General features: G+C 32.0%; 1 long non-coding RNA gene across 4 annotated transcripts; it reads right to left on the bottom strand.

The window, feature by feature from the left end:
* Positions 1-218: 218 nt before the first annotated feature.
* LOC146906429 (uncharacterized) lies at positions 219-3850 on the bottom strand. 4 transcript variants are annotated; one of them, XR_015018238.1, is made up of 3 exons: positions 3193-3704; positions 836-3025; positions 219-654 (listed from the first exon to the last, which is right to left on the bottom strand). It is a non-coding gene; the product is annotated as an uncharacterized LOC146906429 (long non-coding RNA). The 4 variants fall into 4 exon arrangements; XR_015018239.1 differs by having other exon boundaries at positions 219-1382; positions 1589-3025; XR_015018240.1 differs by having other exon boundaries at positions 1589-3025.
* Between the last annotated feature and the right edge of the window lie 7628 nt (positions 3851-11478).

The raw sequence follows: 11478 nt of genomic DNA, 5'->3' as shown, positions 1-11478 counted from the left end.
CTATATCAGTCACTTTAATAGTAAACATTAGATCATTCATGAAGGAAAAAAAAAAAACTGCTTGGGAAACATTTTAATATCCCTACTTAGTGAATAGATTTATATTTGGCATTGAAAATTATCTGATCTCAACAAAGTACACTATAATATTTTGGAAGAGCAAGATTAAACCTTTATATAGTGGAAGCTAAAGAACTATGAAGCAATACCAATGCAGCTGAGAAAATCGGATACTAAATTTTAGTCTTCCAATTTATATTTCAATTATCAACTTAATGCAAATCACTTGATCCATCATATATTTCTACTGGAAATTGAAAAACACAAACACAGGAAAACAATTAAAAGTCCTAAAAACTAAAGAGATTACAAATAAAGATACATAATACAAACATCCCAAGTCTTTAGACTAATTACAGACCCTAGCTAACACTATATACACTGCTAGTTCCCACACAACATATGGATATCCATAACAACACCAGTAGAAGAAATTTGCACCAAAGTGAGAAGCACATGACTTAGAATGGTTAGAAGCATATGAACTATCAAAAAATAAACTTGTAAAGAAAGGCAAGAAGCATATTTCTTCTCAGCACCAGTAGAAGAAAAGCAACAAAATCAGACCCATGTCGACTTCTTGGAATGTTAAATCTGCAAAAATAAAATTCAACATAAGAGATGTTTGACTTAACAGAAGTGATAAACTTTAGAAACATTAGTTGCTAAAGTAATGGTTAATGAAAAGGCTTTCAGATGAAAATTAGAAGTCTATCGATCTTGATAAATTAGAATACAAATACAGCAATGTCAAGAGTTCTAACAAAAGTCTTACAAAAGCTCCTGGACACACATTAACCATCTGCTACAAAAGCTCGTTTGAAAGTTGTAAATTCTGGTTTAAGCTAAAAAGACAATAATAACGAAAGAATTATGTTTTGTCATTGGCTAGTGTGTAATGATGCTCTAAAAGGGTCAAGTTAAATGCAAACTACAAATTCATGTGACATTGCATCTTCCAACTTGTCAAGATAATGGTTTTAAAATGAGATATATCATGCAAAAGTGTCTTCTATGGTGTCAAGGATTTAAAAAACGAAAGCAAACATTAGGTATAAATTATAATGAATAAAACCTTATGAAAAGGCTCACTTACATATGAAATACCGACTAAACATTGGTCAAAAGGTTCAGAAGAAGAAAAATCTCAATATCAGATTAAGAATGTAGTGGGTTTTGGACTTCTTAATGAAAGGGGGAAATAATTACACCCAAAATGAGATCTGATTTTCAAAATAAATTCAAATATGCAAACCGAGAATGAAACCGAAAGGTTTTCATTCATTTGGCTTGGATGTGAGGGGTGAGGCTTCTGGTGTATTCTTGAGATCAAATACAACAACAAAATTAGTGGATCCAATTCAATCAACCATGACCCTATTCTCGTCAGAGACCCAAATCTGATTGTGTTGTGAACCTAATTGCAAATTTACTTCCAATAATGAATGGAATTGAAGAAACAACTGAGAGGCGGAGTTTGATTAGACGCAAAACACAATTAAATTCATAGAAAGGGAAAATTGATTACCTTGAGAGAAACAATTAAATCTCTTTTCAATCTCTTAGCCTTGTTCATTATAGCCAGTATGAATACATCAACATAACACAGACTGTGAGATGTCTCGATCCACATAACACAGACTTTTAAGTTATACATACATCAACTTTCCTTACTTAAAAAATTGGGGGTTTTTGAAATAAATTATCTCTCATAACACAAACAACAAATTCTTCATTTATGTATATATAGATTTCTAAAGAAAGAATCACTAAATATATTTCAGATTCATTTCACCTTCCAAACGATGTAGTTATATCATGGGTTTACATAACCTGTCTAAGAAACCAAATACAGCCCAAGAAATCAAAGGTTCTGCTCTGCCTCGAAATCCTTGCACGTGTTACATTAAAGAGCCCTCTAGCTACCTCTCCATTCGACGGGTCAACTGATGTTGTCCTCCCAGGTTACCATTTTTCCCATAACCATGCTATTCTTGGCTGCTTTGAGTCAAATATGCCTCATGTGTAAGCTTTCTCAAGAACTTTTTCATCTTGATTGTCCAAACTTGCAAGAGATAAAGCAATGACATATCATTTCACATATCACATTCGCTGAACCTTAATGCAAATTTGGTCGGTATACATAATTCAATGCTTATGTAGGGGATCAGTTCTTGTAAAAACAAATTAGGGTATTGATAAATGAAATGGAGTGTTTAATATTTATGAAAAAGGCATGACAGTCACGTCTAACAGTTCTAATTGTTTTCCCTTTTGATAACATAGGTGGAACAGGGAAATAAAATAAAATTTTAAGTTAGCAAGGATGATGACCAGAAGCAAAGTACACAGCAAACCAAAAATCTATGAATATCATTAACTGAGTTTAAAAAAAATATACAAACATACTAATATTATCAATTGTAACCAAAAAAAAAAATACTAATATTATCAATGACTACAAAGAAGACACACATTCAATATTTTGGTGGTAAACAAACTTTAACTTGATAAAAAAATCAGTATAGAGATCAAAAGCCCAATCCATGAATCGGTGTTTAATGCATAGTTCCGTTTTTCCACCAATTGTTGCACAAAGTTTTACTCTATTCGCTTAAATTTTAGAAGAAAAAGTGAAAAACTGACCTCTTCCTTCTTGACTACAGCATTGTCATCAGTAATCCCATGTTTCAGTTTCACCCTAGAGAACCTTCTTCAAGGAAGATCAGAATAATAGATTAGTATAAGCAGAGGAACCATCAGATCCAACCCAAAATTCATAGGTAAGTGCATCATGAAGCCAATTGCATCGAATTGCTTTGATTGATATCCAATCAGGAATTGAAGAAACTTCACTATCTAAAATCAACAACACCAACATCTTTCTTTAAACACTCAATTAACCCTTCATTCTCATTATTATACGCCACGTAATCATCACCAACCTCAATGTAAGGAATTTTATCTAAACAAAACAGAACAAAAAAAACACAAAGATTAGTATAAAAAAATATACAACTGAGCGAAATTGAGATAGATGAAATATATATATATATATATATATATATATATATATATATATATATATATATATATAGAGAGAGAGAGAGAGAGAGAGAGAGAGAAGCTTACAGAGGTGAGAAAGAATGCGAAGAAACTCTTCTGCTACAACTGATACATCATGTCTGTGGTGGGGAAGAGAGGCGTCTCTGGCTGATACGATGCCGCAGACTGTGGCGGGGAAGTCGACAACGGCAAGGGTGATGTCGGAATCGAGAGCATCGGTGAAGGGGAGTGGGAGGAGAAAAGGCAACGGTGAAAGTGGAAAAGACATGTGAGAGTTCATTGGCAGAGATTGAATGAGAGAGAGAGAGAGAGAGAGAGAGAATAGTAAAAGTTGTGATAGAGATTTGTAAACCATTTGAGAGAGACTAAAACTGATGCAACGTCCATCTTCAATTGCAAAAATTCAGATAATGAAAGAAGAGAGAAGAGTAGTGAAAGTGGTTGGGGGATCGATAAGTGCAATGTCAATCTTGAAATTGTAGGAAAATTAATTTCTCATAAGACAATAAAAAAAATGTCATTGGAAAATGCTAAAAGTATGGGGTGCCGTGTTTTTTCATTGGAACAGTATCCTGAGGCACTTGTACATAGTTAGAGGGAATAGTTAAATAGATTAGAAATCAATGGTTGGGATGCATTTGGTGCCTAAATCAATGGCCATTATTCATTGGCGCCAAAATAAGTAGGATTAGGGTTGGCACAATTTGTTAGCAATGTTATTCATACTAGACTCTTGACCCGTGCTACCGCACGGGTCTTTCCAAGAAGAAGTTAAACGAATAAGTCGCAACAATGTAAACATATATAGTTTAATAGAAGTCATATAAAAATTAAAAAATAAAATGAATTGAAAATTGATTTCATCGGTTATGGCCATTATTTGATGGTGAAATGTCAAAAATTTAAAATTACAAAACAGGTTGACACTATTAAAAATTACAAAAGAAATTAACAGAGATAAATGTTGCAATAAAAATAAAAATCTTCATAACATTTGAATCTTACCAAAACATCTATTTACTTTTAGCAGATCCAAAAACATACTCTCTCCGGTCACATTTATAAGCAAAAATGCACTTTTTAGGTTCATTGAATAAATAATGAATTTGGTCTATGTATTGACCAAATACATTAAGTATTGAATGAATCTAAAAAGTGATTTTTTGCTTATAAATGTAACCGGAGGGAGTAATTTATTAAGCTTATTTGTTTGCTTTTTGATAACAAAAGTTAGGAAAATATTTTTTTTAAAAGGAAAATTAACACACATGTTAGCATGATCTCGAAAATCAAAATAAGTAGAACTATAACTAATAATTAAGACCCGTTAACTATAAAAAACCACATATTTTACTGATATTAACTAAAATTTGAAGTAAAATTGGTGATGTCCTTTTTTCAGTTTACAATAGGTGGTATGGCACCCATGTACTTTTTTGGATGATGACTAAACCGATTGTTAGAGATTCCACATTGAGGCTTAAAGTCAATTATATAATCCAGAAGTATAATTATTTATATATAAGTTTAAATATATGTATTAAGTTTAGAGATATATACAAAGAATTTCCCATTTTTTACCATTAAACAATAGAATTTTCCATTTCAGAATCTCAACAATAATAATGTGGAGTGACTTAAACTTTCTATTTTTTGGTCATTGCTACTATCTTTCTTCCATTGAGAATCATGCTATGAGTATCCTATTTCTTTTCTATTTCTGAAAAGCTTTTTGGTTACATTCTCTTTCTGAAATGCTACAATATGAATCTGTCAATGTGAAAGAAAAAAAATTAATACCAGTAAAAAAGAAACAACTTTAACTTGTAAGAAGCAACAACACAATGATACATGTACACATCTCATATTCCCTAACACTTAATCAACACCCTATTTTATCTTTATGATCAAAAGTTTATGCATAAAAAAAACAACAAAAGATTCATATTCATCCAATAAAACACAATTAAGCTTTTTTTGCAAAAAAAAAAAAGATTCATATATTTCAAATGAGGATTAGTGCTATTACATATAGTTTTTTGGCTCCCCAATTCCATTATATTGGGGAAAAAATGTTGTGGAATATACAAAGAACTTAGATATCAAGGACTAAAGCTAATATTATTTCAAAAATAAAAAGGACTAAAACTAATATGCAAAATGGAGTTATATATGCCCTTCTCAATGTCAGAGTCATGAGTGATCACTCTATTCAGATGGCTTCAAATAACACAATATACCCAACCTTTTGTCTCTGCATCAAAAGGCTCTGAAGTATTATCCTCCTTATCAATCATTGTTGAAGAATTTTTTTGGTAAAAATCCCCAAAAAGATTATTAAACTGTTTCTAATCAAACCCATAAAACAAAATAAAAAATGAAAATGAAAGATGATTCAACTTACATAATTTATAGAGGAGGGAATTTGGATGAATATTAAAGACAATACACACTTGAAACTGCAATAGTGAGGAGGGACAACATCAATGTAATTGTAGCCCAAACCATGTTGTCGATGAAGAACAGTCCTAAAACTCACTATTCCAAAGCAAATTAAGAAAACAATTTGTACCTCGAATGAATCAATAATCCATTTTAGCCATTCAGATACACATTAAGAAAAAGGTCAACAATTCAAGATAAACCAACTATCCTCGAAAGAAAAGGAATTGCACATGAATAAAAATGATGAGAGAAAATTACCTCAACGACAAAATATTCATGATTAGATTGATTAGAACAGAAATTGTATGGAAATCCATTAAGATTAACTGTACCACAAAGGTATGTGCACGCCACTATTTAAACCGGACTCATAGACAAAATGAATTTGAATCATGGTGACATGTGTACACAATGAATTGGGGAGTTGGAGAGACTTCTCGTGGAATACAAATTCACTTGCTGCATGGAGAGATATGGAAGGCCACATTAAATGTTTAATGGATCAGTGGGTAGTTGGCAGGAATGACCGAAATTAATGCAAGAAAATTTTGTTAATTTTGTTAACAAAGGTTGGAGCGATCTGTATTGTCAAAAAAATAGGAGTGGATATGCAACAGATAAATGGGAGTGGAATTTGTTAAGAAGGACTGTAGCGACAGATAAGAGTGGATATGCAACAGATTTGTTGTTTTTATTGTTAATAATATTTTGTTAATAGGAGTGGATAGGAACAATTTGTTAATAGGAGTGATTTTTTTTATGTTTATCTGTTTAGTAGGAAACGATTAGGAACAATACGATTTTTGGCTTGCAAAAAAATAGGGTTAATAGGGTTAAACAAATCGGAATTAAGCTTTAGGGTTAAAACAGTAAATTTTAGCAATAGGGTTTAGGTTAAAATTAGAGCTAAAATAAGCTTTCGGGTTAACTTTTATAGATAAATAGATTAGGGTAGAAAATATTTGCTTCATAAAAAAAAAGGCAGGAGGATAGGAATAAAATTTGTGCGATGAATTTTTTTAGATGGAATTTGTTATGTTAAATAATTGCAAACTTAAAAGTGTAGAAAATATGTGCTTAAAAAAAAGAAGGATAGGAATAAAAAAAAAAAGGAGGATAGGAATTAAAAAAAATAATAAGGATTCGGTTGGCCAAAAGGAGGATAGGAATAAAAAAAAAAGGAGGATAGGAATTAAAAAAAAATAAGGATTCGTAAAAAAAGGAGGATAGGAATAAAAAAAAGGGGGATAGGAATTCAAAAAAAAAATAAAAATAAGGATTCGGATGGCCAAAATTATAGCAAACTTGAAAACAAAATTCGGCTAGCATTAATTAAGTAAGATGATCAATGGCTAAAATTGAATGGCGCCTAAATGTGCAAGATCCAATGGCTCAGAAAAGTGGAGGGAGAAATGGGGGGAAAAATATTAGGGTTAGAAATAGCTTTAGGGGTTAAGCTTTATTATATAAGATTTGTTAGGTTGATTCGGATGGCCAAATCTATAGGAAAACAAATTTTGGATTTAAGTGAATTGATAACAAATTTCGGATATGACCAAAATTATAATTAGAGATAAATATGAAATAGTTGTTTCGGAAAATAGAAGAGATAAATACGAAATAGTTGTTTCGGAAAATAGAAGAGATAAATATAATATGATCAATGGCTAAAATTGAATGGCGCCTAAATGCGCAAGATCCAATGGCTTAGAAAAGTGGATGAGGGGAAAAATTAGGTTTAGGGTTAGCTTTACGGATTAAGCATTTACCACGGTTTAGGGTTTATTTTTATTGAGAGAAACAGGTTTAGGGCTTCGTATATAAACAGGTTTAGGGCTTCGTATATATAACCAAAATATTTGCTTCATAAAAAAAAGGCGAGGATAAGAATAAAATTTGTGCGATGCATTTTTTTAGATGGAATTTGTTATGTTAAATTGCAATCGTAAAAGTGTAGAAAATATTTGTTTCAAAAAAAAAAAGGAGGATACGAATGAAATTTGTTAGGTTAATTTTTATTTTTTTTTGAAAGGGAAATTTGTTAGGTTAATTAATAAATAAGGATTCGGATGGCCAAAACTATAGGAAAACAAATTTCGGATTTAAGTGAATTGATAACAAATTTTGGATATGACCAAAATTATAATTAGAGATAAATATGAAATAGTTGTTTCGGAAAATAGAATAGATAAATACGAAATAGTTGTTTCGGAAAATAGAAGAGATAAATATAATATGATCAATGGCTAAAATTGAATGGCGCCTAAATGCGCAAGATCCAATGACTTAGAAAAGTGGATGAAAAAATGGGGGGAAAAAATTAGGTTTAGGGTTATTTTACGGGTTAAGCTTTAGTAAATAAGATTAGAAATAAGTATGATATTAACAACAACATGACAGCACACAATTAATTCATCATATATCATCGTATTCAAGTATCAACAATTCATCATGCATCTTTGTAAGAACATAAATAATCATGCACAACATATTTTCATGTCAAACCAAGGCTACTGGAAAGATATCACAATTATCAACAACTTTCATGTTTACAACAAAGATCAATTCAAAACAGAAACATATGAACAAAACGCAAAAAACATGAAACAGAGAATGATGTCACCGTACAATTTCACTAAGACCTACTTGTAGTATTTTCATCATAACTCAAAGACCAAACATCATTTTCACGTCAAACCAAAGCCACTGGAAATCTAACAAAATTATATAAAACTTTCATGTTTACGCCTAAGACCAATTCTGTACTGATCAACACCAGTTTTCATTTTAAATTCGGAAAAGTTGTGCTGAAAGTCCATAAAAATTCACTGTGACCTACGTGCGGTAATTTGACCATAACTCAAGTTCTATAAATCCTTTTGAAGTCAAACCAACGGCATTAGAAAACTAACATCCATACCTACAACTTTCGTGTTTACACCTAAAGCCAATTCAAAACAGAAATGTGTGAAAAATATGCAAAAACATCAAACAGAGAATGCTGTCGGAGATAGCTCTCGGGAAAACTCCATTTTTCATCCCAAAATCCCAATTTTGAATCCCCTAAGCCCAAATTTGGTCCCAAAGTTTGTTTAAACGTTTCTAAACATGAAAAGACACCCAAATCCAGAGAACATCAAAGATTTTGATGGATTGATGTGTTGTCCTGAACAATTAGCATATTCTGTGAAGAGATTTTTTAAAGCTTGAATAACTGACAGTTTTCCTTTGCAAAACACCATTACATAATTTGCATATAGTGTATGTGAAGGTATTTGTTGATGTCTAGAGCTCTTGATCAATTCTACCTTGCCTTCATTTACTAACTTTGTTATTCCTCTACTTAGCACATCTTCATCTATGCAAAATAGGAGAGGGGACAAGGGATCTCCCTGTCTTACCCCTCTTTTACAATTGAAGAATCCATGTTGTTTCCCATTTATTGTAACTGACATTTTTGCTGACTCCATAATAACTTGAATCTAGCCACAAAATTTTGATTTGAACCCAAAAGCTTTCAAAACTCTTAACAAAAAAGACCAGTCAAGTGTATCAAAAGCTTTGGCTATATCTATTTTAAAAGCAATGTTACCTCCAAAGGCTTTCTTGTCCAACAAGTTAATTGCTTCAGAAGCAAGAAATATACAATCCTTGATGTTCCTTCCCTTTATAATGAAGGGATTTTTAAGAGAGGTTTTTCAAAATTTTAATCCTCTTAGCGGAATAAATCCCATTGAAACGAAATAGATCTTGATTAAATCGTTAATCACAAATCAACTAGAACACATTCTTAAACAATTTAAGGATTATGTGTTTACCTCTTGAAGCGCAGAACCTTTGTAGCAGAATAGTTTTTGATCACGAGCAAAGCAACGTAGCGATGCCTCTATTCAGTCCACACGAACAGAGCTTCTCCGATGACCGGTGCTAGCCAATTTCAACGGAGATTCGGAGAGATTAGGTTTAGAGAGCGGCGGCTAGGTTTCTAACTTTTAGAATTAGGTTAAGTGTTTCAACCAACAAAAGGTTAATAATGCTTCAGCACAAGGGTTCTATTTATAGAATCACTTGTGTGGTCAGCAAGACAAGCACTTAAGTACACCGTACCTTACGGTGGATCGCGTTTCTCTATTTTTCGTAAATTAAATAATAAAGTCATATTTAATTATTTAATTACTAATAAGTCTTACTTATTATTTTATAAATAAGTCTTACTTATTTATTTCTCTCATCTATCTATTCTTTGTGTGTGACCCTATAGGTTCTCATAACGTTGGCAATAATATTAAATCACATATTTAATATTATAAACAGTGAGCGGTATCTAGCAACACATCACTGCTACCCAAGTGACGAGAATGTCATGTGATCTGACGAAACCTTTCTGTGATAATGATCATGTGTATAATTACCCTTTTGCCCTCATGTCTATATTGAACACAAGGCATAGACCGTGTCATCCTTGTCTAGTTCAATATTGGGCCCATAGACATTTCTCCTGTTATGTAGGAGGGGCAAATTCCATCTAGGTCACTCATGTCCCTCAGCATGATTCATGGAGTACCCATCTACCAACTTTATAGTCATCCTGTTACGGACAACGTTTGAATGGTGACAAAGCACTCGACTCCAACATCTAGGGTACATAGTGGTTTCAGGTCGGAGGGTGGAATACACCACTATCACTATGAGAATATCTTATGACACTTTTCATAACTTTTACTATGTAGTATTCTCATAGCGGGTCAATCCAATATAAATATTACTCCTAATATTTATATCTATGTGAAGACTTGATAACTCTTTTATCCATGATCTGTGAGATGTGATCATCAGTCTACCCACATAATAGTCTCTATGCTTTAATGATATCCCACTTCTCAATAAAGCTTGACTACGGATACTTTAAGAATAGTGTCCTTATGTTTAATGGGGTCTCACAATTAAGTTATACTTAATGTTCCATAAAACAGACTAACTATTCTAGGGACTTTATTATTTTGAAACAAAACAAAATCAATAAAGAAATGCCTTATTATTATATATTCACAATATATACTTATATCAATATCATGATACAAAGCCAAACCCAATCGACATAGATTGGCTATTAGGGCTTATTCCAACAATCTCCCACTAGCACTAAAAGCCAATCAAATATTAACTCAATATCTATTGGTCAAGTGTTAGCATCCAGCTCACTATGGGCAAGATACTCTACTAGCAGATAAGGAACTCTTTCCTATGTTGGTAGGGTATACTTCTTTCAGTTTCCACTTTCGATCTTCTATCAAAAAGAAATTGAAGTGTCAAAGTATATATTTGGATTATTGGTGAGATCAAGTTTTCATTGCTCGCAAGATGTAAACCAATTTCATCTCAGACGAGATCAATGGAAGCTGCAACGCAAGAAACACCTGTTTTCCCTCAGTTATGAACTAAGCAATCCAAATCATATATATTTGACATCTGTAATAGAAATAACAACTATCTGAAGCTTGTACTTTTACAAATTTCATAGTTGATCTCCTAGCATAACATTTATTCCAAATTACAATCTGGATATACTGTACACCAATATGAAAGTCAATATCATTGTAACTTATTTACAATGTTTCTTTCATCTGTGTTCAAGAAACAATCCATAGTCCTTTAAGACATCCAAGGATCTTCTTGAAGGTATTCTAGTGTCGAACACTATAATCAATTTTGGTACATATTTAAAATAATTTTCTAACCATGTCTTACATGTGTAGATAAATTATTTTGGTGACTAGTATGTCAGACGCATACTCCTCCAAACTAATATCAATGCTCCCACTAATCTCCTTATGTGCACAAGATTTCTTTATTAATAAAATTTTTCATAAAACTTCATTAATAAAATAAAGAATTCAACTTCGAGAA

The sequence above is a fragment of the Medicago sativa genome, chromosome 7 (assembly GCF_051527215.1).
Source record: "Medicago sativa cultivar Bolivia chromosome 7, Bolivia_mono, whole genome shotgun sequence".
NCBI lineage: Eukaryota > Viridiplantae > Streptophyta > Magnoliopsida > Fabales > Fabaceae > Medicago > Medicago sativa.
This window is presented reverse-complemented; position numbering and strand designations above follow the sequence as displayed.